Source organism: Haliaeetus albicilla, chromosome 2, assembly GCF_947461875.1.
Source record: "Haliaeetus albicilla chromosome 2, bHalAlb1.1, whole genome shotgun sequence".
NCBI classification, from domain to species: Eukaryota; Metazoa; Chordata; class Aves; order Accipitriformes; family Accipitridae; genus Haliaeetus; species Haliaeetus albicilla.
The window spans coordinates 73,299,356-73,325,669 of NC_091484.1; the positions used below are offsets into that span (position 1 = coordinate 73,299,356).

At 39.6% G+C, this 26,314-nt stretch overlaps 1 long non-coding RNA gene across 1 annotated transcript; it reads left to right on the top strand.

Annotated features, from left to right (window-relative positions):
• The first annotated feature begins 24 nt into the window (after positions 1-24).
• Positions 25-14,962, top strand: LOC138688559 (uncharacterized). The gene is made up of 3 exons (XR_011327429.1): positions 25-624; positions 5,415-5,575; positions 14,891-14,962. It is a non-coding gene; the product is annotated as an uncharacterized lncRNA (long non-coding RNA).
• Positions 14,963-26,314: the final 11,352 nt, after the last annotated feature.

A 26,314-nucleotide genomic window follows, 5' to 3' on the forward strand; every position in this document is an offset into this window, starting at 1 on the left:
GCGGCCGGGGCGCGGCCGCCATGACAGCGGGGCAGGGTCGGCCTGAGAAAATGGCGAGCTCTGGGTAGGGGGAGGGTGGTGGGGCTCCTGCTTGGCCCCCTTTTGCTGAGCGGTGCACGGTCATGAAGCCACGGGGGGACTGAGGGCTGGGGGGCTGCGGATGTGCTGCCTTCAACCCACTTCTCCCCTCAGAGTTGCTGTGCTTCTGCCCATCCCGCCGGGCGCTAGCCACTGGGCTTGCAAGGATTTCCCTTGCAGCTCTCTCTGAAGACTAAAGCCCTTCCTAGTCCCTCAAGGAGGTGTCTTCTTTGGGCTTTATGGTCTTAAATGGCCCCTGGAAGTACGTGTCCAGGGGCTTTGAAGGGGAGAAAAGAGGTGTAGGTCAGGCTGATGGAGGATATCTGGGCCAACTAGCAATGTTTTCCTCACTGCGTAGTTTCAGTAGCTGTCTGGAATGTGGGGAACCGGCTTCTTCAGCGGGAATGGGGAGAGAGCAGAGGGAGATCAGCCACAACTACACTAAAATAACCTGAGCTTGGCAGTTAACATGCATCTATAGTGACAAGAGTTTACATCCTCACGGGTGGAGAGGCGTGTTGAATCCTCAGATCTTTCATGTCCAGAGTAAGTGCTCTAACTGCTGACTTACTAGACAAAAGGGTGCTGGGGTAGCTTCGCCACTGATACATCTTCGTGCGGGACCCGACTTGGCAGGTGTCCTTTCGGGAGGTGGGGTGAAACTGGAAGGCATCTTGGCTTTGTAAACCCTGGTGAGGTTTAAGAATGAGCTAAGTGTTAGATTTGCTCAGCATAGTCGGGACTGGGAGCTTTTTTGTGAATACCCAGATACAGAACTTGAGCTGCTGAGTGACAGTGTGAAGATGGCAGATTTTGTTTTAGTAAAGTGGAAATTAAACAGGGTTGAGACACCTGAGCCCGTTCTTTAGTGGCTATTGCCCCTGGTGTCCAGAGATTATGGCAAGATGCTTTATAATAACACAAATAGAGCAGAATACAGAACTTGTCAAAAAGCTGTAGCTACAGCATTAAAGTACAGAGGGCAAAAGGGCAATTTATAATCAGAAGCTGCAGTGAAAGAAAAAGGAGTGACAGTCTGTGGAGGGGTTAGTAGCGGATGACAATGAGGTAGCAGGGATCAAGATGAAAGTAATATGTGCAGTTAAATGAGATAGCCACATAGTCAGCATCCCCATCAGCCAGCTTTTCATAATTCCTGTTTCATAATGGCTAATATGCAGCTGTGATCTGTCTCTCATAATAATTTAGCCTGAGGACTGGAGGTGTGTGTTAAGCTCTTTTAGGGAAGAGCAACCTCAGCACATATGCTATCTGCTTTCTGCAGAACCATTATCCTTGAAGTCCTTCTAATTTGGCCAGTTCTTGCTACCTTGTAATTCCACGCATTTAATCTACCCAAATAGCTATTTTAGTTCTTATCGAAAAGAGTTTCCCTGGTGCATGGATTATCATTTTATTAGCAGAATTAATAAACTGTTACTTTTTAGTGTCACTTACTGTAAGGTCTTTGAGGCATGTGTTTTATTTCTCAAAATCCCTGATAATGATAATCTGCCCAGCCCAACTGCATAATATACTCCATGATAACTCGTTAGCATTAACGAATTGACCCACTTCCTATGTGCTCACAGCAAGGGACAAGATTTCATATAAAAGTGCTGGCAAGAAGTTGTAACCCAAAGTAATCCTCTGTCAATATGGGTTGTGGTCAGAATTTGGAATCTATATGTAGTCAAGCACTGAATTTTCATTTATTAAATGTTTTTGTTGTTGATGTGTCTCGGACACAGAAATGACACAAGGGAAAAGTACAGTCTGAGCTACAAAAGATACTCTTTAAGTCCTGTCTCATTTCTTAGATTGGCTTTTCTACTTTGTGAAAAAGGAGGCAAATATCCCCAAACCCAAACAGATTTAATGTATATTGTTTTTCTAAATCCAAACTGTTCAGAACAAATTTCTCCAGCTAATGCGTAGAGATTGTTGACCAGCTGTGGTGGAGAAGACTGGAGGAAAATCCATCTGTTCTTTCAATAACTGGGAGAACTTGCATTTGTTTCAGTGGTTTCCTTTTGTAATAGTTTGCCTATGGGCTGTCGATGACTGAAGTCAGAGTCTGCACATCCCCTAACAGAGGTTCTATGTGGTTATGGTTCTGAATAGAGCAAAGAAGACCTTGTAAGTGCTGGATGGTTTATTTGGATTATTTGAGAAAGGAGGACATTTATCTGGTTGCTTTCAGACTTTTCCTTCCTACGGTTACTTTTGCTGCATATCACTTAACGTGTTTTCTTGCCTGCTTTCCAAAAGAAAGGTCGAATGACAACTCAGAATACATATATGGGTTTACCTGATCATCTGCTCTCTCTTCTCAAACACTTTTGAAATCTTGGGCCATATTCATCAAATTTGACAGTGGGCAGAGATCTCAAAGGGATTATATTCTAAATAGCTTTGCAAAAATACATGTCTGAATAGATGAGACTGTTATCCACTACTGAGGAAAAGCCTGTAGAACAAGTTCATCCTACATACCCTTAAATTCATTAGGAGCACTCAGGAAAGAATCCATGGAGCTGTTGTGGCTAGTCTATTGAAAACATCAGTTCTGTGGTTCGTAGTAGGTGAAAAGGCAAAAAGGGTATTAGGTATGTTAGGATAGGAATAAAGAATAAGATGGGATACTGTTGTAAAAGCCAAAGTGCTTGTACATCTTCGATAAGCAATGAGCTGATCAGAGGTGTGGAATTGCTTCCTTAAAGGAAAAAAATTAAAAGGCGTTTAAATACACTCGAATGGTTTAACTTGGAAAAGGACTATGAAGGAATGTGAAAATGGCATAAAAATCTGTTGTCATGGAGAAAATGAATTCTGTGTTTCTTATAGCACAAGATTTAGCCGTCCTGAGTGAAATTTCCAGGCAGTAAATTTAAAAGAAGCAAAAGAAAGTATGTTTTCTCTTGAGTTACAATTGTAAATTGCTGCAAGTGTATTGTAGAGGCCAAAAGCATAAAAGTAGTCTTGAGTGGATTAGAAATTGAAATGGAAAAAATGTCCATTGAGGCCTCTTGAACATAATGCTAATGCAGCTGCCAGCTCAGGAAATCTCCCAAGTAAAGGGGTGGATTCAGCCAGCAGATTAAGACACCTAAATTTGGGTTTCAGTGTGTAGGTGTCTCCATGTGAACCAGATGTCTAAGCTCCCTTTATACTCAGCAGAGAACTAACGTGGGATTTAGTTACATAAATGCAGACATCAAATGCCATTTTAGGCATTGTGGAGTTTTCTACCTGGCCTCCTGCTCCAAGAAGAAGCACGTCTCTGAAAAAGCCTGTCATATCTCAAGTCTCACCTGGAAGTCTTTGATATCTCAGACCATCACAGCTGACACTAAGCACCTATGGTTAGCAAGCTGAACCCTGCTCATAGGTGATACAGCAAGCTATTCAGACCACCTTAAGAGAGATATATCAGTATTGTGAACAGCTGAATAACTCTCAGCTTCATTAACTGTATTAAGTAGTTCTCTATTGACTGTAGGAGGAACTTATATTCAGATGAAGACATCTTCATGGGGACACTTCAGTCTAGGTGTCAGAATTTACATGTTTTGCCAGGCTGTACCAGAGGGCATATTGCTTAGTTTTTTAATACTATTTCCTTAAGTTTCCTTAGCCAGTCAGACCATTCAGTTGATTCAGCTGGGATTGATTTAGGGGGAGAATACAGGAGATTATGTATGAAAAACCTTCTTCAGATACTCAGATTTATTGATAATGAGGATTGTGTGAAGTTTAGATTCATGGTGCACTGTATAATGGTGCATTGATGTGTAGTCACAATTTGAACACAGTTGCGTGACTCCCTAAGCCTGGAAGATACTTGATGTCCAAGAGTTCTGGGGCCACCACAGATAGTGCTGATGAAGCCACCAGAATTACAAATTCTTAAGCTATTAGATCCTGTAGCTGAAAGGGACTTTTTTCACAAAGTTAAATCAAAACTCATTTGATTGATGACAGGCTTTACACCCCTCTGTGAATCAGACCAGTTAGATCTTGTCAGAGTAGCAGAACTTGGCTAAGAAGAATTTGGGCTAAGATTCAGGCCAAAGAAATTAGAAAGAAAGTTAACTAGAAAAGCCAGATGATAATTAGATGAGTTTTGGAAAGCAGAATCGGTTTTTTCCTCAATCTCTCGCGCTTCAAATTATTTACATTTTCTTGTTGGAAAGACAACATTTTTAGCTGTCCTCTTGGGCTGGTGAAAGTTTTAACAAAACAAGTCAGCAAGCTCTGACTTTGTTTTTCAGATATCTTAAAACAAGCTATCAAGGAGTGTTTATGCTTTTAAAACTGTATTGGGCACCAGTTGTGCTACTGCAGCAGTGTTCCCATTTGATATTTATTGACAGAATGCCTCGATAGTACAATAAAGACTCCCTCCTAGCATCACTGCTGTTAACAGACCATCTATATCTCTCAAATGTCCTGCTCTTTAAGATGAGACACAGACAAAAGCAAACCTAATATGATATAATGGGCAGGTCCTCTCCCTTTTCCCATACGTGGGACACAGATAAGATCTACCAACCAGCTAAATATATTAACATTAACCCATGCTAATGAAGGAAGAAAGAAGTTGTGGGGTGGAATGATGAGCATATGTGATGTGGCCCTAAAATCTGCAGGAACATGAGGAAGAAGGCAGTTGTTTGAGTGACAGACAGTTCTTGGGACAATTCACAGATCTAAGAATCTTGCCTTGTTTTGTCTGAGCACACAGAGAAGAGTAGTATTGTCATGCTCTATTCAATTCCCTTCAACTTTTTTCCTTCATTTTTCAGCCCAATCTGTGTTATTTTTCTATACTTCTTAACACCTCTTTTCTGATATTTTCTGTAGAGTCTCTCCAGAACTGTGGAAAAGTTGTGGTTTATCTTTGAAGTGTTGCTGACAAAATTTCATCTGTTTTTGTGTTCAGAAGTTCTCAATCTTAAGATCTGGGAGCAAGATGCTACATTTTCTGTCATTTCTTTTTACTGAAATAAAACATTCCTTGGAATCTGTGGAGGGAGGTAATTGGCTAAATGTTCTGTCCAGTGTTGCTCAACTGTGCTCAGATCACCTCACAGGCTCGGACTCTGGGCCAGCCTGGGCTGATTTCTTTTCCACTTTGGACTGTTTTGCAAAGTTTTGAGAATGAAAACAATCCCATAAAACTCAGAAGTCTTGTAATTGAATTGGCTTTTTCCCAATGAATTATATTAGAACTCTACCAAGAGTTTCCTTCCATCTTTGTTTCTACTCCCTGATAAGAGGAGGAAAAAAAATTATTTGCAGAGGAGGTCAGTCTCATTATCTTCTTTTTACAGATGTGGAAGTTAAAGCACAGAAAGATGAAGTTCATTTGTTCCAGGTCATCCAACAGAGCAAATGGCAGACAGAAAATAGAACCAAGTCCTTCGGTGCTCACTCTGTTGCCTCACGCTGTCTTCCTGTTTTGATGAAAACATCTGAAATGTAATTTTTGTAGGTAAGTATGTGAGAAAGATTCAGACTTCCTGAAGCATGGAAATCAAAACTTTTAGTTATGTCATGTAAACCGAGGTTAGATAGAGTTCAAACTGAGACAAAGACTCCAAGCCTGAGTTGTGGCACTTCTGTTGTACAGGTATCTTTTTGGTAATTCTTTCTCATAGCAGGTGTAATCTCCCCAGTATCTTTCATCAAAAGATACCTCAGCCTCTAGCCCCATACCTTTTGTACAACAGGATGCTGAGCCTTTTTTTTTTTTTTCATACTACAGTTTCATCTTCTGCATTCTCAAGGATGGGGTTTTCACTTTCCTAGCACTGAGAAAAGCATAAAAAAGAAATATGTGTAACAAGCAAAGAATGATTATCAAGTAATATTCATAGTTTCATTTTACCTTTATTTTTCCCATTGGTTTTACAAAATTATGCTGATTCATACCAACTGGGGGCAGTTCCTGCTTCTCTGTAGCAACTTTAATATCTGTTGTAGAATCACAGAGTTTATACCCCTTCCTCTTCCACCCCCGTCTCCAATTTGTTATTTTTGTCTGCTGTTTCTGTAACTCATCCTAAAAAAATTCCACAACTTTACAATTTTCATGAACAACCAGACAACCATTTGGAAACTTCTACTCTAAATCATTCTTCTTTTTCAGAGGCCTGAGATATATTAGCAGTATACCTGATCTTCGTATTGTTTTTTTCAAAGGAGAGTATGTGAAATTCAATAGTAGTTGTATTTCCTATCTTATTATGCATATGTGAGAAACTGAAGAGAAATTACATTCTTATAGCTTAAGGGACAAGAATTAGGACACATGACTGTCCCTCAAAGCTTCCTCCATAAATCTGGGTTTATTGCTTGATGTCTTAATTTGTTATATACAGTATGTTGATAAAATACTTACCCCCACAATGTGTGTCTATTTTATCTGTTTAGATTAGAAGCACTGGTGGCCAAACACAGTTTCTTATTGGGCAATTATGTATCAGTACAAACAAGGATACCTGACTTCTTAGGATTCCTAGGCAAATCCAAAGCAAAACAAAAAAAATCCCCATCAGCAACATACTCTTCGTTGCATTACTAACTTGTGGTTTACCAGAGAAATGTGTTAGGGTAGGCTATCAAAAGTAATGTTTCTAAAATAAAAGTTTTGGAAATGTCATAAACTTGTTTCCAATAAATGAGGAAAACAAATTAGAAAATAAGTATTCTAATGGGTCTATACAGATCCCAAGAGCTGTGCAGTTACTTGTAAATTTACCCCTTGTTTTAGAATGGAAAAAAAATCTATATGATTAAAAAGCTCAAGATAATTTGGGGGCTTATTAAAAAACCCTAATACAAATAACATGACCTTTGTGTTAATGATTTTAGTGAAGGATTAGTAGGCAATTAAATGAATGACTGGAGGAAACCATATTGCACTAACTGAAAATGTCAAGCTCTGAAAGAAGTATACCGCCTAAGGAAAATGGTGAAAATGGAAGATAAATACTGCTAAAATCTGTCCTGGATAGACCTTGTGCTGTACAAGGGGATAGCATAACATTCTGTGCAAGTTGTGAGATGCCCCCTGGTGTTATAAACCTCAGCTGTTTATTTCTGTTGAGACCTTGTACATGGTCAGAGCAGGATAAAACACCCGAAGTATTGACAGAGGATAAGAAAGTGTAAAAGGTAAATGGAAGCTACAGAAGGCTGCCAAGCTGCAGAAGAAGGATTGGTAGCAATGCCATTTAGGATCTAACTGCCATTTACAATAAGCAGAATTACCTGTAAGCTTCTCAGTTTTAGGCAACATTTTCAGTAGCAGGAGTTAGAGGATGCTGTATGGTGATAGGGATCCAAGTGGGGAAGGGGTCAGCAGCATTTTGTGGAGGCTGTAGGTGGAAGGGAGGCTTGGAGAGGCTTTGGAGAGCCACAGAGAGAGGAGTCTCCTTCTTCACCCAGATGTCTCTTTCATAGCACTGTGAGGGTTATGGGACCCCCAAACCTGCCCTTGCAGCCATATGTCTCAACTCCAGTGACCACAAGCAACAATATACCCTGTCTTCTTCCTACAGCAATTTCTACTTATTTGGGGCTGCTGAGAAGAGGAAGGAGAAGCAGGGAGGGGACAGGAGAAAAAGGACTATTTCAGCAAAGGGGAAAGGAGGAACAGGTGCCGAGCCAAAGAGGAAGGCCTTAGAGAGCAAGGCTTTCTGTTCCTATTACTGGCATCAAAAGTCACTGCTCTGAAGAGCCAGTGCTCTAGTAGTAATGCCTGCCCCCCTTTCTTTCAGAGACACTGGTGGTTGTGCAGGCAGAAGGCAAGTACGGCCTGTGTGCCTTGATATTTCTGTGTATTCCGGAACCTTGAGGAGAGTCCCTGTGTCCCAAGTAGCCGTGCTCTGACTACTAAGACACGCTCTTACAGGAGCCCTAGTTTTCAGGTAGATCTTTATGTAAAGTATCACTTGTTAGGGAAATGCTAATAAGTATCTTGAAAAAGATAAGAAGATAAAAAAGTGGAAATAAAATATTTTCAAAGTCTGAGATTAGGCTGGTTGGCATGAGGAGGATTTAGAAGAGTCAGGATTTTCTTGGAAAAGTCTTGTCAAGAAAGAGAGACAAAATTGTAATTAGGGTAGATAAACTAGAATTCTGCTCTTGCCTCTAAATTGGTATGGCTCTTCTCCAAACTTAAGTGGCAGTTTGATATGCCAGCAAGTGGTTCTGTGGGGTTGGTTGTCCAGGACTTTTCTGGAAATGAAGTCACATAAGCCATGTGGACCTAAAAATGTATAGACAAGAGCAGAAGCAAAAGCAAGTGATTCTAAGAGTCTTGGGGGAATTCCTACACTATAACATAGCTTTTTGTAACTGGATATTTAGTATTTGCAACTTTGTTTTGGAGGATGTTCAGATGACAAAACAAAAGATGTTTGCTGCTTCATACTTCAGAGTATTATAAGCTATTTTCAATACTAAATGAATACCAAGTCCGTACCCCTTTTTTATGTCCTTGTGATGGAAAAAAAAGTATATGATTTTGTATCATTAAGAGAAAATACCAATGGTTTAGCCAGGTGTCTGATTTTAATGTCTACATATTTTGGAGACTTATTACTTATGGAAGTTTTGATTCTCTTGTGGATTAGATAAGTGAGGACAGGGAAATGAGGGCAAAATCCTTTTGAGCAGATCAATGTTGGTTGTAACAGAATTTGCAGCACTTTATTACATAAAAATCTGTTGTAAACTGAACAATCCTACCGGTGTTCTTATAGCCTTTGTTGCCAAAAGAAATAAGGTAAAAATTTCAGCTTTCATTGTAATGAAAGCTTCCAGCCCTTGTGGTCAGAGGAATAAAGCCTTGAAGATTTGACACATACATAAAATGATGGCTCATACTACAAGAGTCAAATTAAAAAATAATAAAAAGAGACAAAGTGAAATACCTTCTAGTGTTTCTTAACAAAGCCATTCTTCTGATTTTACAGAGACCAACTCCTGTTTTTGTTAGTGCTGGGGCTGGTAATACTGAGCATAAGTCCCAATATGTCTTCTGGCACTGTACCAATTTGAGTTAAAGCAAAATATATTATCCATTCTCCTAAATGCAAGCTTCTGCTGTACCATATTATGGAACCAAGTTATCTGAGAGTTGCAAAGTAATTCCAGATGGTGATTGTATGTTGGCTGGAATTTGCGGTCTCTCTCGTCTTGCCACATGTTTCACCACTTGGAAGCTTCTAAATTATATTGTTCAATTATTTGTCTCCTTGGCTCAATATTCCCTTTCATTTTCTGGTGTAGTGCAATTCTTCATGCTTTCACTAGGTGGGTCCCCACAACAGTACACTGGGTAAGCAATTTGTTGAACAGTCTGAACACATTCAGGTAAATGTCGCAGTCAGTTTTATTGCCACTTCCTTTGGCAGAAGTTCACTGCACCACATGTTTCGATGTACAATTTAGTGATTTAAAAAAACGGTTAGAGCGTTGGGAAGTTGTCATAAAGGGACTGGACTTGGGGATCTTCCTAGGACTATTGCCTTTCTAACTTACCTATTTCAACTGGAAGTTAAAACAAATGTGCTCTTCTCATAGCTAGTCATGTACAGTCCTATCAAGTTTTGCAATTATTTTACCTTTCAAAGGATGATGGAAAGCTAGTTGGTTAGCAACATACATATATTCTTTCTTTCCAAAATCAAAAGTTAGTCATCTTTAATGCTTTGCAACTTTCCGTACTAGTCAAAACAAAACAAAACAAAACAAGAATCATCTTTTTCCATGTGTGTTAGGTATTTACTGACTACAGAAGAAAAGAAAGACTTTTTAGCTAAAATCTTCAGAATTTTTTTTCAAGTAAAAGTGTTTTATATGAGTGTGTACTTACATCAAAAAAGATTTACCCCCTAAACCTGACCAAAACAAACCCAGACACAAAAGTTCAGTTCTTTCTATTCCATAATGCCCCATAGAGAAGATTAAGGAAAAAGAAGTCAAAGATTAGCAATATGTTTAATGACCTATTAGAAAGCCAGTCTAACCCAATGGTGGGTAGCATAAAAGCTAGACATACATAGCTCTTGAGCCCTTTGTGATGCCCTCCCCACCTGAGTCTCTATATGATTCTTGCCTGGTGCAGCACCCATCTGTCACATCAACCTGGGAGAAAACTGTAAGTCAGTAACAGGGCAGCTCCTCACCCTGCTAATTTTTATGATTAGAACTATGTGGTCTTTAGAAGTCATGGTGCTCTGAATGAGGAGGCATGTAGCTTCTTTACTATCTCAGGTTATGCCTTTACCCTGCAAAGAAAGAGCATCAATGAACCTGCAGAGAGCTCTGTACTGTCATGTCCAGACAGTTTCTGACATTCAGGCTTGTACACTTAAAGCTAGCTGTCTATAGTGTAGTCTGTAGCATTGATTTAACTTTAGAACAGATAACTTATGTCTGGGAGGCTTATCTAAAGATACCTTTTCAATACTCACTTCTCATATCTTGACACCTACAGAAAGAAAATCAAACCAGCAAATTTCAATTACTCTGAGGTTTGGTTTTATATTTTCTTCTTCTTTTGTTCCCCCTCTTATCCAGGCTCATTAAGTGAATCTCTTTCATCTGCCTATTTGACATAGTAAGACAATTCATGTGGAAGTCTAGCAAGAAGGGCAAATTTTGATTGAACTAAGGGTTTTGTTTCATGTGATTTATGTTTAGAGGGCAGAGAAAGGTTTAGAAAATTCTTGCATTATGTATTACAAAGATAAGCTGAAAACTAAAATTGATTGTTTTATTGCTCAGTAACCAACCTACATTAAATAAAACTGATAATCATTACTGAATATATCTAAACTCAGAAAAACTTGGTCTGTGAAATAATTAATGCAAGACAAGAGAAAGGCTGTCACAGTACACAGCGGCATGGTAGTACTTAATGTCAGAGATCTATCTCAAAATTAATCCTCAAGAGTGACTGTAACATCTGATTTTCTGGTTTTAGCAAGAAGGTAGATAGCCTTTTCTGTTTTATCCAAACTGGTTTTAATAGTCTCCTTGTCTTTATTTTGATGGCAAGAATCCTAACTTGGAAAAAAGTAGCTTCTATATTGTTTTAGTTTACTTATGTCTCTAAGTGATGGTTATGAGCTCCAATAGTTATTTCTTCACTGTCAGGCTAGTATCAGTTACAATCTCCATTCTTCAGCTCTGGGCCAAATCTACATTTAGGCTGAGTGCAAACGCTCTAGGAATCCAGGGCAATGAAGAACGGTGAGAAATTCTGATAAAACCTCGATTCAGATTTGGAAAGTTCTTGTGTGCCTGAGCCTGGAGACTTGATCTGGGTAGGGGGATCTCATGCTCTCCTGGATTAGAGTCACCCTTCTGCATCCTTGGGCAATTACACAAAGTGTAGTGGGAGTGCTTGTCATTTCTACTTCCAGAGTTATAAACCACAAAGCCAGACATACTATATGAGGTTGGTCTGCTCACACTTGTCTGGCACCATCATTTCCTCTGGGAAAATGGCAAAAGCAAATAGCAACTTGCCTGTTTGCATGTAGGCGTGATCCTCCTGAGAACATATAATTTGGCACCATGCGCAAATGAAGTTCAAACATCCTCAAGCTATGAGTTGTTGACAACATCTCTCAGAATAGACATACAAACTATGTAAAGCAGTTTTGGTGCTGCCTTATCTCAACATTACCTTCAAAAACTGTAATGGTTCCCAAGTCACTAAGTCACCCTGGTTGGGGAAATATGCTTACAGCAAAGGGTGTTAACCGCTTAACCTTTGCATCAGCCCCGTTGTCTGCAGCCAGAGGGTGACAACAATTACCAGCCTCATCAGGACCCTGGGAGATGCAAAGCACACTTAAACTTCTGTGTGCATTGATGAATGCTTATGTATTGCTGCCCCGCAGTGGCTGTGTTTACAAAACGTATAATTCTCACAATAAAGGCAATGGTGAACGTTTCCAATAATAGCAGTTTCTCAGTCAGATTATTAGCTGTGGAAAATGGGCATTGCATTTAGACTGGTTCCTTGTTTACTACTCAGCATTTGAATGCAATTAAGCATAGCTGGTGGTGTCAAACCTATATTACTAGTAATGGACCTGTCCCTCCTTTATAGGAGGTAGTATAGAAATGCCAAGTATCACTACTGTAATGAAATCAGAGGGAGGTAAATATACCATATAAATATTCCAAGGACTCTTGAGACTGGGAGTCAGCAAGCAAACCTTGGCTACAACGCAGAAAAATTGAGAGCTGTTAATAAAGAGGATTAAAGTGGTAGGCATCCTCTGGGCTATAGCAGGATTTAACAAATGCCTGCGAATGCAGTGTTCAATAGGACTCCAAGGCAAAGCTCGACTGTAACTTGGAGTCTGCACAGAGGGAAAAGAGAAAGCAGTCCAGGATCATGTTACTCATCTGATTGCAAAGCGCTCTGTTTTCAGCGCTGCCCCCAGGGTTTTACCTGATCTATCCAAATAGAAGATATCTGCCCTTCCCACCCTGCAATCATTCATACATAAACAACTCTAAATACTTTTCTGACTGTTCTGCCAGTTTCAGCCCTTCTTGCTTATTCAGTGCCTGCTCTCCTGCCAAAACAACAAACTGAGCTCGTGTGGGTTGTGGTTGGGGGCAGAGGCAGGCAACAGCGGTCTGCTCATTTCCTTTGTTTTTCACGTTTCTCTTTGGCCTTTCCTTGGGTAAAATCCAAGGGATGGATCATTGCTGGTTCCATCATGATGCAGAAGGAACAGACATCACTTTTCAAACAATGACAGCTTTATGAAGTTTAACAGTCTCAGCCAAAGTCTTGATGCTATCATCAGACATGTCTTTCTTCCCAGTCCCTGCAGGTGACTGCAGCTGGCAGCAGATCTTTTGACAGTCAGATTCTGTATGTTATCTCTGTTGGACCAAGCCTTTAAATAATTGGACAGGAAGATCTGGGAAACAGATATGCTATTTCAAGGCATAAATAACATCGTGCTGAGTGCTGCAGAAAGCCTTTATTTAATTTAGTTCAATTTGGTTCAAACATGGTCATCTGGTTTGGCTTCCAACCAGGATTTCTGTAGATGTATGCTCAGTTTCTTCTTAGACCACCAACTGTCATATACAAATCACTTCCTACTGCGCCTCCATTCCTCAGCTCTTCAGTTGGATTAAGAAGATGTTCTTGACTTACAGGAAAGGTAGATAAGGAGTGATGGGAAGTAAATTTGTGACATTTTCTGATTTTCTAGTAATAGAGATCTGTATAAATAACTGAAACACAGGACTGAAGCGGCAAGAGTAGTTTTTACTAATAGCAGGGAAATGCAGAGAGTGTTGCTGGTACACTGCCATCGAATCATGTTGTACAACAGTGAAATCCATCCCTGTGAAGAAAGCTAGACAATGCAAAGTAAAAACTATTTAAGCTGTCGGAGTCAACGTAGAACTTAAGTTTGGGGTACTCTGTCTGACAAAGTCACTGTGATGGTGACTTAGGCTAGATATAAGGAAGAAGTTTTTTATGGTGAGGGTGGTGAAACACTGGAACAGGTTGCTCAGAGAGGTGGTAGATGCCCCATCCCTGGAAACATTCAAGGTCAGCCTGGACAGGGCTCTGAGCAACCTGATCTAGTTAAAGATGTCCCTGCTCATTGCAGGGATTTTGACTAGATGACCTTTCAAGACCCCTTCCAACCCAAACCATTCTATGATTCTATGACTTTATGGTTTAAAGCAGTTTCATTCTTCAGTTTGCTTATTGCCACTTGTGATGATTACTCAGAGCTTCATTTTAGGTCACGAAGTATTTTTGACAGTGATCAACTTCACATTTTAATCTGCAGGTATTAGCCCAAGGCTATTTCTTTGCTTCCAACACACCAAAAGTATTTAGCTAAACAAAAAAAAAGAACCTCGACAAACTATCGGTACATTCCTGTTTGCTTTTTTTTATTTCCCCACCCTTTTTCACAAAGGGGCAATTTCAGCTACCTGGCCTTTTCTGGAATGCAATCTGGGAGGTGATTTCATTTTTGCTGTGTAAAGAGGAATGGCACAATCCTAGCAGTGACAGCATCCTGCCAGCTAGTGCTGCCACCAGCATATCAGCAATAGCCATCAGTCTGAGGACTAGCAGTTCTCTAACAGCTACGGATCAGAGACAGCAAAGAAGCGTTAGATGGTTTGACCTATGGCATTTTAGGATATTTACTTGCTTCCCAGAAGTCTGGGAGGCTCTGGATTCCTTGGCATCTGGTTGAGCCAGCAAGCTAGATTAACTGAAGGACTGTTACTGTTTTGTCTAGGGTGAGGCCTTTCTGGGCAGCCAGCTGTTTTATTTTTTGTATTGCACAAAAGGTTGCTTTAAATCTGTGTGTTCTAGGGATGATGAGTTGGAAGTGAGAGGGTAAGCTGTGGGATATTTTCTTCCTTTACACAGCAGCCTTCACTAGCCAACATTGTTGACAAAAGTGAACAGAAGAGAGAAATTCCCATAGAGTAATGGTAATACACATTGCCCTGTCATACAAAGTTTAAGCCAGAAGGGTCCAGTCCAATATGGTGCTAAGGGCTTGATTTTTAAATTATTTAGCTGCCTGTCCCTAGCTGCTACAGGTTGCTCTTGGAGCACTATAATATGCTGAGCAGTTCTGAAAGTCAGGATCCAAATGTCTAATGCTGTGTCTGGACTACAATTACCATGCTTTCATGTACACAGTGAGCTCCACTGACTTCAGTGGGTTTCTCCACAGACAGAAGTGTTCACCTGGAATTAAATGCTATCTATTTGCAGATAATAGATCATCAGTGTCCTACGTGCTGTCCAGGAGAGAGCCTGAACAAAACTAGGAGGAACTGTAAGGTCAGTGATATATGTGTAAACCACATGAAGTGTGCTTTCTCAGATCATCCTTTTATAATGCAATATGCTTGTAACACAGTTTGTACTCTCTTCCACATTTGAAAGCAGAAAAATTATTGTGTGCTTTCTGCAGTATATCCCTTCCTGCCAAAGCTGACTCAGAACAGAAGGAAAAGACAGCTTTGCTTTTCCAGCTATGGCTTTTTAAAACATTTTTTTCCAATTCTGTTAGGCTCCCAGAGAATGTCTCATGGATATGTAGCGTATTATGTTATTACTGCAGTGTATCTGTGTTAAACCCTTTATCATTCCACAGCCCTTTGAAATAAGGAAGGCTTGTAAGTCCCAGGTTACAAATGAGAAAACAATAGCACAGAACTTAACCCCTGTAAGATTTCTCTTGGGCAAAATTCCCATGTGAGAGGAGTCTGTTGCCTTCTCTATTCTTGCCTCAGACCACTAATGTCAGTGATGGTGAATGAACCGTGTGGGATCAGGTCATTGCTGGGTACAGGGGGCAAGGAGATACAACCCAACCTGCTGTAGCTCCCACTTCCTTCAGTAAAAACTGAGAGCACACAGTACTCTCGCAAGGCAGGTCTTGAATGATTTGGCAGTAGACATCCTCTAACTGCCTGTAAGAAAACGGCCAGTGGACATCTCAGTTATATTGCTAGTTTGGTTTCTTCCTGACTGGAAGGTAGAGAATGTGGTACAATAGCAGATACATCACCCAATTTGGGGTACCAAGGAAGGCATTTGTGTGTAAGTCTTGACCTGTCTTTGTTGTCTTATGCAAACAATAATGAACAAAAAATATAACTGATAAGTGCATTAATAAGTTAATGATTAGCTTACTTAACAATGTTGGCCTTCAGATTGCCATTAGGAGGCATTTAAACTAATATAGAGGTCTCAGAATTCTTATTCCAGGTTCCTTGCACACCTGTCTGTCTGTAGTGATCAAATTCTTGAGGTTTTCCTCACAGCTGTTAGGAGATAGAAACTTTACTCTTTAATAGCATGTACACATGCATTTTATGACCAGGTTAAAGTCCATACTGCTCAAAGAAACTTGGGTATCTCAGGTTTCCACGTTTATATATAGATTTCTTCTGATGCAGCTAAGTGAAAAACAAACCCATAAAGCATGTGGACCCATCCCAAACTGCAGATGAACATGCTTTAAACCCAAGACAATATAAACAGAAAAGTGTTTGCTGTGTTCAGGCTTCTGTCCTAGATTTACCCAGACAGTTCCAAACTCTTTTTGGTTTTCATGTCAAGTTTCTGGATCTAATTAGATCCACCTGCAATTCACTAACATATTACATGAGATATATAACATCAGAGAATCTCATCCGTATAAGTTCAGATCTAATTTAGATTGTCAGCTTAAAAAATAGCATTGTAGTGGTGACCTTAAATCTCCAATCCCTCCATTACTTCACTGCTTGTCAAGGAGACTTGGACTAAAACTTGCTAAGTAAGTGTTGCTTTTCACCCCAGGAGCTTGTGCTGTCTGCCTGTGGCTCAGACCTTGCAGCTCAGTGGTAGATCTCCCTCATTACTTGTGTGAGTCCCACAAGTGGTGTGTAATAAGTATTCCAGGAGTTTGTCATTTACCTACCAAGTAATAGATTCATAATGCTGAAAGGAGTGCTGTATTCATATCTCAGATGTGTAGCATCTGCTTTACCACTAGAGGAGATTTAGGGATAAAACAATACTTACACAAGATTGTCAATAATGGAGAAAATTACAAAAAAATACAAGATGGGTCACTAAGATTATGTTTGGCAATAAAGCCCTTTCATAGCTGCTCCAACATCTTATCCAGTAAGAGGCTGACAGACTGATTAATTTCTACTGTCTTCAGACTTGGTTCACCTAGAAAACTTTAGAGCTACATCTTTAATGTTCTAGTGATAAAGAGGTTACTCAGTCTCCTGGAACAGCTGCTCCAGACTAAAGCAGACTGTCTTTTCACCTACTCTTGATAACACTTTCCCTTCTTATCTCTTACGATAGGACACTCAGACTCATGTTAATGAAGGAGATTGGGCCATTTCTGTACACTACTCTCTTTAAAGTGCCTAATTAATTTTTCTGTTGTACACTTTGATTAGAACACATTCCTGGCTTCAGTTTTGAATTGGTTTGGGTGGTTTTTTTTCCTTTACAGGTCCCTTCAGACAGGGTGCTAAATTTTGCCAATCATAACTTATAAATATGTAATGTGCAATTCATAAATAATTATTATAATTCCATTTGAAAATGCAGCTGAAATTAGCTCATTTTTAGCAATTTAAATGCAATACTTGAAGACAAATGGATGGCAAAATTGGGAATTGTAGTTTCTAGAAAGACAGTTTCAGGAACTCTTAGTTACAAGGGCCTTTTTCCTCCTGAGCCCCTCACACCTCTGCTTAGCAGAGATGGGAGAGTTTAGCCACTAGATACATTGAATGTACTACTCAAGTATTGTTTGGGTTTGTGTGCAGGGTTGTATATAGGAGTGTACAGTCCTCATACCTTTACACCTCTGGTGTAAGCTTTTTCAGGTGTTTTTACCTCTGTAAGACTTCGAACTTGGTACAGAATAAACGTGGTCTCAGCACAGTATGATGACCTGTATTACAGTCCTCCTTGCATTAAAACTGCCCATATCTGACAGAGCAGTACAAAGTTCAGGCAGTTTGTTGAAGGCTGAACTGGACTGTTCTGATACGATTTTCTTTATCTTATCAAAAGTCCCCCAATAAGCCAGGTGAGTCCAGACTTCGTCTTCACCTCTGGTTCCTTGGCTTTGTCTTTGTCTTCAGGCTGCATGAGTCAGTTTGCTATTCTCGGGCTACCATTCTCTAATTTTCCACCTATTTTTTTCTCTGGTCATTTTTATCTGTGACTATATGTTAGGAATATTTTGGTTCACAAAACTCTGACTTGCCTTAATCTGTCTCAGAATAAAACCTTTCTCTCTCACATTTTCCTAGTTCTGTCTCTGAACGTAGCCAAAAAAATTTTGATTGCAATGTGTACTTTGCCTGGCCATTTCGGGTTCCATGCCACCTCATTTCCTATCAACAAAATCAGATTAAACTTGTTTTCTGTTTCCCCACTTACCTTTTCTACATCCTCAATATTATTATTTTGTATTCAATAGTAATTGCATCTTCACAGGGATAGTCACAGCTATGGTAAGCAACAGTTGCCTGAAAAAGTGGGTTGTAAATTTGGCCCACTACATTTAGTACATCTCTCTCATCTGAGAAGTATTAGAATCACTGCTAAGGCCATTATGGACAGTTCATCCAGACTTAAGTGAGGCTGGTGGGTGCATGTCAAATGCCAGCCTGGGACTGCTGCAGAATGAAAATAATTGTCATATGTTTAGCTCCAGTTGTATTTCTCATTATGTGTGGCTACTGGCTGATTTTTCTGAAAGGCCTCTCTTTGGTCAACTTACTTTCCACCTGACCTTATAAGATTGCAATATGTGTCTGAAAAATCAATTATAAGAGAACTGAAATACACTTCTATTATATATTAACATGTGTCCTTGTAAAGAAAGGCCATGATCTGGGTATGCAAAGGCTAATAATTGACCAACTTGTGGTGCCATAATATTTGTTCTGTTTATTTTCTTTGCAGAAAGCATGCAAACACTTCAGAGGGACACTAAAAAAAAATCTGCAGAATACTCATACCAAGTTTAAATAGGCACATTTTAAAATGTTGAGCAAGGATTATCTGTGTTTATCACCAAGGGCTCCAAAACTCTTCTGTCCAAAAAAAGAGAAAATGTAGGTTAATGGTATGCATGATAAATAGGTTTACTTTGGCTCATTGTAAGACTACAAAAAAAGCTGAAGATCTAATGTGATAACAGCACATGAAAAGACTGGTTTGTGGTTTTGTGCTACTCACAAGAGACAAGTTCAGCATTTGATTTCAGGAAGTTTCTAAGGGCTCCACAAGATGCTCAGCATTTACACAACTGTGTCTGCAAACCACTATAAAACTGAAGCTTAACTGAGACATTTGACTCAGAGGAGAAGGTCTCAGTGACTTGCAGAGTTTTGGGGGGACAAAGAGGACAATGCATTACTGTGTCAGTACTAGCGTCAGAGCGCATGTAGCCTGGGACTCTCATGTCCAGTGGCAGCTGGGAACTGTTTTGGCCTCCACCCTTGTTTGCCTTCCTTAACTTGTGTGCTTTTCTTTTTTTATTCACTGGTTGTACTCCTTTTCCTCCAACTAGAATCGCCTTGTGCCCTGGAAGTATTTAACTTCCACAGATTTCATACCACAGGACTATTTCTTCCCTAAAATACTCTGAGCTTTACAAAAAGATTTACTTTCATTACAGTAATCTTTACCAGGCTAATTGATATTTGGTTGAGAAGGCATTTTGAATTGCTATACTCATGGTGATGCCATACCTTCTTTGGCTTCATGGTACTTCCAGGAGATGCCAGGACCTCTGAAAGAGTCTCATAATGTTCAGAACTATCTCACAGTCTGTAGGAATACGGTAAAATGAGTCACTCTTTATCCTTTCCCAGTGAATTTTGGGAGAACTCACCTTTCCTTTTGGGTGAGCACATACATTCTGAGAAAATGTCAGAGGATTTGGAGCATTTGAATAGTTAACTTCTATCCATGTTTTTGTAAGGGAATAATGGTCTTTCACCCAAATGAGTAAATTCTTTAATTTCAGTTTGTAACTCAAAATGAGCTTGATAGATGAGCTAATCTGTGGTGCTTTCAATCTAGGCTTTGTAGCTTAAGAGCACCAAGATTTTAGGGTTACCTTTTTTTAATCTGAATAAGAGGTAAGCTGGGGGCTATATTTGAACAATATAATGGCAGGGCAGACTCAGTTGTGGTATCCAACTGTGAATCTGACATTAATCTTTTGGTAGTCACACCTTGTTGGGCCTAATTCTGAGATTAATGTTTACATTGTGTGTGGGAACATAGTCCAATCACCTGTTATTGCCCATATCATATTGTATATAATCCCTTTCATGAATATATTGCCCTTTTTTTGCCCCTGTTTGTCACTGAAAATCCATTCCAGAACTTGCTTGCTCTTATATATAAGAAACTTCTTCTATCTTCTTGACTAAACGTATGCATGCTGGGTTTTTTTACGTTTGTTCTTGTATTGACTTTAGATTTCAGCTTAATTGATTTGAGCTAGAGCTGAGAACACTCTCATAGTCAGGCTGATGCTTTCTGAAAGAGTTTATAAATCTGTAATTCCAGTGCTCTCCAGTTTTCTTCAAGGAGAAAGTACATGTTTCCTCCTGCCCAGCAATGCTTTGATACCAAGAACTTTTTATTTGCTTAGAGCAATTCTTCAGTTTTGGGGGTTTGTTTTAATTTGGCTTCTGTGACTTGAAATATCTGGTCTCTTGTAGTAAATATTAAAGAGAAAAACAGCATACACTACCCAGGATCAACTTTTGTTAGTAATTGCTTACCCAGAGGATAAATAATGAAGCAGCTTTACTGTGAAAAGAACTAATGAGAGATGTAATTTTTTACAGATAAGAAAATGGTATCCTTCACTCAACATTACTATTGTAGCTGTAATTTTTTGTGTGATTCAGTGATAAATATTTGTGTGAACTTTCACAGATACTTGTTAGGGTATTGGGATTTCCTCAGCTTCTGTTTTAGTGCTAATGAGCAGAATGTACTAAAAATATTTTTTCCTGAAGTTGCCCTAATTTCATGGGACATCTGTGTTCTGGTAGGACTAAGCCTTTTGCTAAGGGATTACTGTCAGATTCTGAAGAGTTGAATGGGAAAAGTTGTCCCTTCATCTCCAAAGAGCTTAAAATGAAATGCCTGAGTTTCTACTCCCAGGACTCAAGTCTTGCTCCTTAGCTGAATGATAGCCTTAGGGATTTGAAGAATAGTGTAATCGTTAATCCAAACATCAAAAAGTAAATTCTGATTATCAAATGCCTGAGAGTGGCATACGAAAAACAAATCTGAATATTCCATTAAATCAAACACATTGTACCAAGTACTTTGCATTTTATTTTGGCAGTGAGATAATATTTGTTTAATATGGATCCTGAAGTCCTGATAAAAACAAAACTTCCGTTATGATAAGATTGCAGGATTAGCCCCAACTTTAGTAAGTAATGGCCTGCTTCCAACAAAAACTATCAACACCTTTTCCTCACTAGAAAATATAGTTACCTTGTAGCCAATTTTGTATGGAATGCTTGAGACTGGTTTGAGATATATATGCCACGTATGCACATATGTTTATGTCTGTATATTAGCAATTCTGTATCTTTACTTTGGCATTGCATTTAATATAAAATTAGACCTGTTTATGGTGATTTTTACATATGGATTTTTATATATGGATGGTTCTTCTATATTCTTAATCAGTTATACATTATTTAATTACTCTTGTAGTATACGGTAGTCAAAATACAGAGGTGTTACAGTTCTGATTTGGAGTTTCCTGGCACAAAATGCTTGTCATTATAATCTCCTAGATACTAAATATCAGTTCAGATATTCATAATTCTGATAATTCTGGATAACTGATAATTCTACTGTCAGTTCAGATAATAGAGTAATGCACAGTAGAGCTTCCTATGGTGCAATAAAAAAAAATCTTCCACATTATCAGCCTCATGCCATCAAGAGTAATGTTGATGGGCAGGAAGAAATTTGACAGGAGAATGACTGCTCTCCCCTTCCTCTCACCCGAGGTGCTGTGGTCCCATAACAGCTTACCGGCGCATGCTGGAGTGGAGCACTGAGACCCCTCACCTTATGATCATCTCCCAGTGGAAATGCGTCTTTTGTGGTCTACAGTAACGCTGGGGCATAATGAACATATTTCACTCAGTTTAGAGAGTCTCCCACATTTTCCACCCACATTTTTATGTATACCAGAAAATAAAAGAAAATAAATTTATATTTAAAAAGAAAACCATAAGTTCCAGGTTATACATTTCCTGTCATCTGGGAAGCTTGCAGAGATGCCTGCAGAAACAGATGCAGTTGTTTGCATCTCACCTGATACAGGACTTTAATCTTCTTGTTTCAATCTCCCTCTTGCTATTCATTCTCCTGCAGTATGTAGGTTCTGTTCCTCTCCTACAACTGTTTCCTGATTTTACTCTTCTGTCATACAGCAGTACCACTTTTTCACACCAGGAGCTCTGCTTTGTTGCAGAATTTTAGTAGTTCATTATATTAAGCATTGCCAGATCTAGCTGCTCTGTGAATAGGGAAGGGCACTGGAAAAGAAGGAGACATGACCCTTTGCTTGGCCTCAGTCTGATCATGTCACCCCATGCAAGTGTTGTGTATTAGTGGTGCTAAGGGGATGCTACAGTCCTTTCAGCCATTTAGCTTTCCACCAGTCCTCCTGCTAAATAAACACCTGATGATCTTTGTCTCTAATTGTGGCTCAAGCAAATGCCCCCTTCTCGGGTTTGCTCTTAGTTTGTAGGTGGTGACCTCTCAGGGCTGGCATAAGGGCATTTTAGGACTTTATTATTATTCTCTGTGTGCTATTTTGCAAGATTTTTACTAAGAAGCCACCCTTCTTTCAGTCCGGTTAGCATCTGTCATATATTCCAGCTGGGAGACCTTTCCACATTGACCCTGTCGCTCACCCTTGGAAGTGTGAGTTCCTTGGTCTGTAGAAGCAGATATGACCTTGACATCTGTTTTTTCCAAGCAGATCTTTTGTATCCCATCCCTTCATGATTCCTACCGGCAATTGCAGTGTATCGATACTTCCTATTGTCTTCCACACTTTCCCAGCACTTCTGTGAGCTTCTGACCATGTCCTCATTCACTAAAACAAGACATTCCTGCTGGTTGCTTCTGTTTGTTTGAAATTCTAAGCTGATTGCTGAATAAGGAGTAAACAGCACAAATAGGAAGTCAATTTGACTTAAAAGAACATAAATTGAAGGCTTGTTCTCTGTGGTCTCCCTGCAGTGCTTACTACCCAGAGAGCTAGGAAGACTGATTGCTTTCAGTTGAAAGTAATTAAGTTGGCCCAAAATGGGGACCTATCAGTTACCAGTTACAAAGGTAAGGACTATTTTTTTTTTCCATATTGGTTCCTTTTCTTTAATTTGCTTTTTATCCTACATGTATCTACTGAGTTTATATGCATCTCTAGTGTTAACTGTTCATTTTTAAGACTCTGAAGTCCAGGAACTTTGCATAATAAGACATAATAAAAATTTTAATTGAGAAAAAATTAATAATGTCAATGAAGCTACACTGACTGACACTAACTAGCATCTGTTGGGAACTTCTTGGCTTCAGCGTGGGGAGCACCTTTATGTTCTAGGGTCATCTCTAGACATTTGTTGCTTCTAAAACTCTCCTGATAAGATTTTAGACAATCATCTTAAGAAAAATGATACAGTTATTTTGAGATATTTCAAAACAAAAGTTCTTTCTGACATGAAATTATATCACCTTAAATCTTTCCTTACTGTCATTCGCACGATTTTCTAACACTGTTGGAGAGATTTAAAGCTATTCTCCTGGCTTTAGAATCTCAGACTGAGTTGAAAAATGAAATGTGTTAAATCTGCACTTGCTACATTATAAATACATACTTCTTTTGGAATTCCATTGTTGCTATGGTAATGCAAAATCTGCAGTCTTTAACTGGATATATCTATCACCATTCATGTGTCAGAATGATTTGCTAATAATTATGACCCTTGGTACCTTCATCATTATACACCTCAATGCAATGTGAAGAGAATTCCTCCTTTTTCTGCTGAAAACAGTAGTAGTATAGTAGGACATTATGTTTGCCTCTTCCTATGGAAGTGGTCTGCTGACGGGCCTTGAAAAGACTGAGGAGGAGCTTCAGTTTTGTTTGCAGAGAGCCCAGGCACGCAGGGAAGCCAGGATCTAACATTTCCATCCTCTTGGCACAGGTCCAGGATGCAGACCTCAGATGACTTTCTTGCCCTGAGGGCAACTGGTACAGAAAGGCTTGTAGTAAAACTCTTATCTCTGGGACAGAGCAGCTATGTCAAGCTTCCTACTGGGAATGGTCCCTGACCAGTGTTAATTCCTGAACCGTGCCTTGGCAGTGTCTTGGAGAGTTGTAGTTAGCCTGAGCCAAAACTCTGCAGAGACTGTGAACAATTTAACAATATGGACAGTCACAGGACAGTGCTCGGGCCCGTGCCCTGACACTGTTTGGTTTGCTAGTGTAGATGAAAGTACTGTTTCTGAGCAACCTTTCCAACGTGTCACCTTTTGTTCTGGGGAGGTGGTGTCTTGGATCTGCATCAATGCATGCTTCACACCTACTCGTCATGCTTGCCTGTGCTCACCATGCATGGAGAAGCATAAAGCTAATTTCCGCAGCACCTCAATTAGAATAGGTAGCTGGGGATTAAATAATGTGTTGGCATTGTTGCAAGCAAGACTAATTTGGAAAGACTCTGCTCTTAGTACAAGAGAAATACAATTTATGAAAACAAGAAGTTGCGATTCACCTCTCATGCTTTTGTGATGTTTGGATCTTATTGCTTTTGTGTTGTGATATCCATAGGTCCTGCCAAACTGTGTAGACAAGCAAAGTCTCAGTGTGTATTCTGATCCTCTGGAAGTCATTGTGCAGATGAGGTTTCATATCATTCTGCAGTTTCTTCCTTTTTTGTTCACTCCTCTGTCTCATCCATAAATGATCACCTTCTCATCGGTTCTCCACACATAATGTGATTTCTGGTGCTCTGCTGTTATTAGTTAATACCATGTGAGAAAACATGTTTAAATTGTTTTGTGCAGGAAATACTCTTGGTCAGTGCAATTTTGCTTTCCCTAAACAGAGCCTGGCCATTGGCCTTGGGCAGAACTTAAGTGGAGGAACACTGCTACAGGTATGTTCTGGGACACCTTGCCACCAATACTTTGCAGCATAATAAATTTGAAGCTGAACATGCAAAAATTATTTTCTTTGAGATCTTACAGACCATCCTGGAATTGGCTGCTTATGATTGCTTTTGGGAACCTCACCTCTTTTTACATCTGCACCACCAAGCAGTAACAGGCTGATGTTTTGGGGCAGTCTCACTCACTTTGCTCCAGAAAGAAAGCGTTGTTACTGCCTACTGTACTGTCTGAGGCCCAACACACTCTATGCCAAGGAATAAATTCTGAGATTACCGCACAGACAAGGCTCACAGAAAGTACGTTTATAATTCTTCAGCTCTCTGAATTCTTCCCAGTTCACTGGGAAGAACATCGAAGTATTTTCAGATTTTTACTGCTGAAAACACTTTTTGTTCTTGTGCCCACACATATCTGATAGAACTATGCCTCTGCCTCCTTTAAATGCTCTTTTAGCTAATGTACTGCATTATGCACGCTGTTGGAAAAGAAAATGAAAAGCAGACTCCTCTTGAAGCCTATTTGTACTTCTCTGTATTAATTTGCAGGACTGACAAAAATTGCGCTATATGGGAAACAAATATCATTCCACTGGTTTTGCATATAATCTGCTATATTAAATTTTGATTGAGGTTATCTGTCTAACTTGTAGGCCTATATATGTAAATCAAAAGCATTAAGTATTGTGTCTGGCTAACAGCCCGAAAGTCTGAATCACAATCAGTGGAAAATACAAAAGACATTTTCCCGTATCAGTAAGGAGGAAATTAGATGCTTTACAGGGCTTTGTCCATTTCTTCTATGATTCTTCAGTACTAAGAAAAGTTGAGGCTGAACAGCATCATTCCAGTTAATGGAAATTTTTTTGTATATAGAAACCAATATAGAAAAAAAAAAAATTATCTCTGAAGGTGCTTTGATGATTGGAAGGCTCTCTGGGCACTCAGAAACAAGAGAGGTTGTGTGAACCTTGAAAAATCAGCTTCAAGGTCTTTCATCAAGCTGTCCTGGTTCAAAAAAGAAGATGTGGTTTTCATGTTTATACCTAATCAGGTCTCCCAGACACTTACTTTCTATGCAGAGATGACACTGAGTATTATTCTCATTTTACTCTTACACGGTAGTGATGTAAATGAGAATCTGAACTTACCTGTCACCATAGTCTACAGTACAGTGCTGGCACTAATGCGAACCATGCAACGGGGTTCGGGTCACACCATCATCTACCCATCTGAATTACTGTGGTTGCATCTGTTCTTGTGGTGTCGGTATTATGGAATATGTGGGTAACTGCGGGAGGACTATGGCTGTGGAGCCGTGCAGATGGGAGATAGTGAGGCAAGCATTGCAGATGGCAAAACAGGGAGCCTCCTGCCAATCCTTGCACCGGTGCCCATGCCAACTGTCCTGGTTTCAGCTGGGATAGAGTTA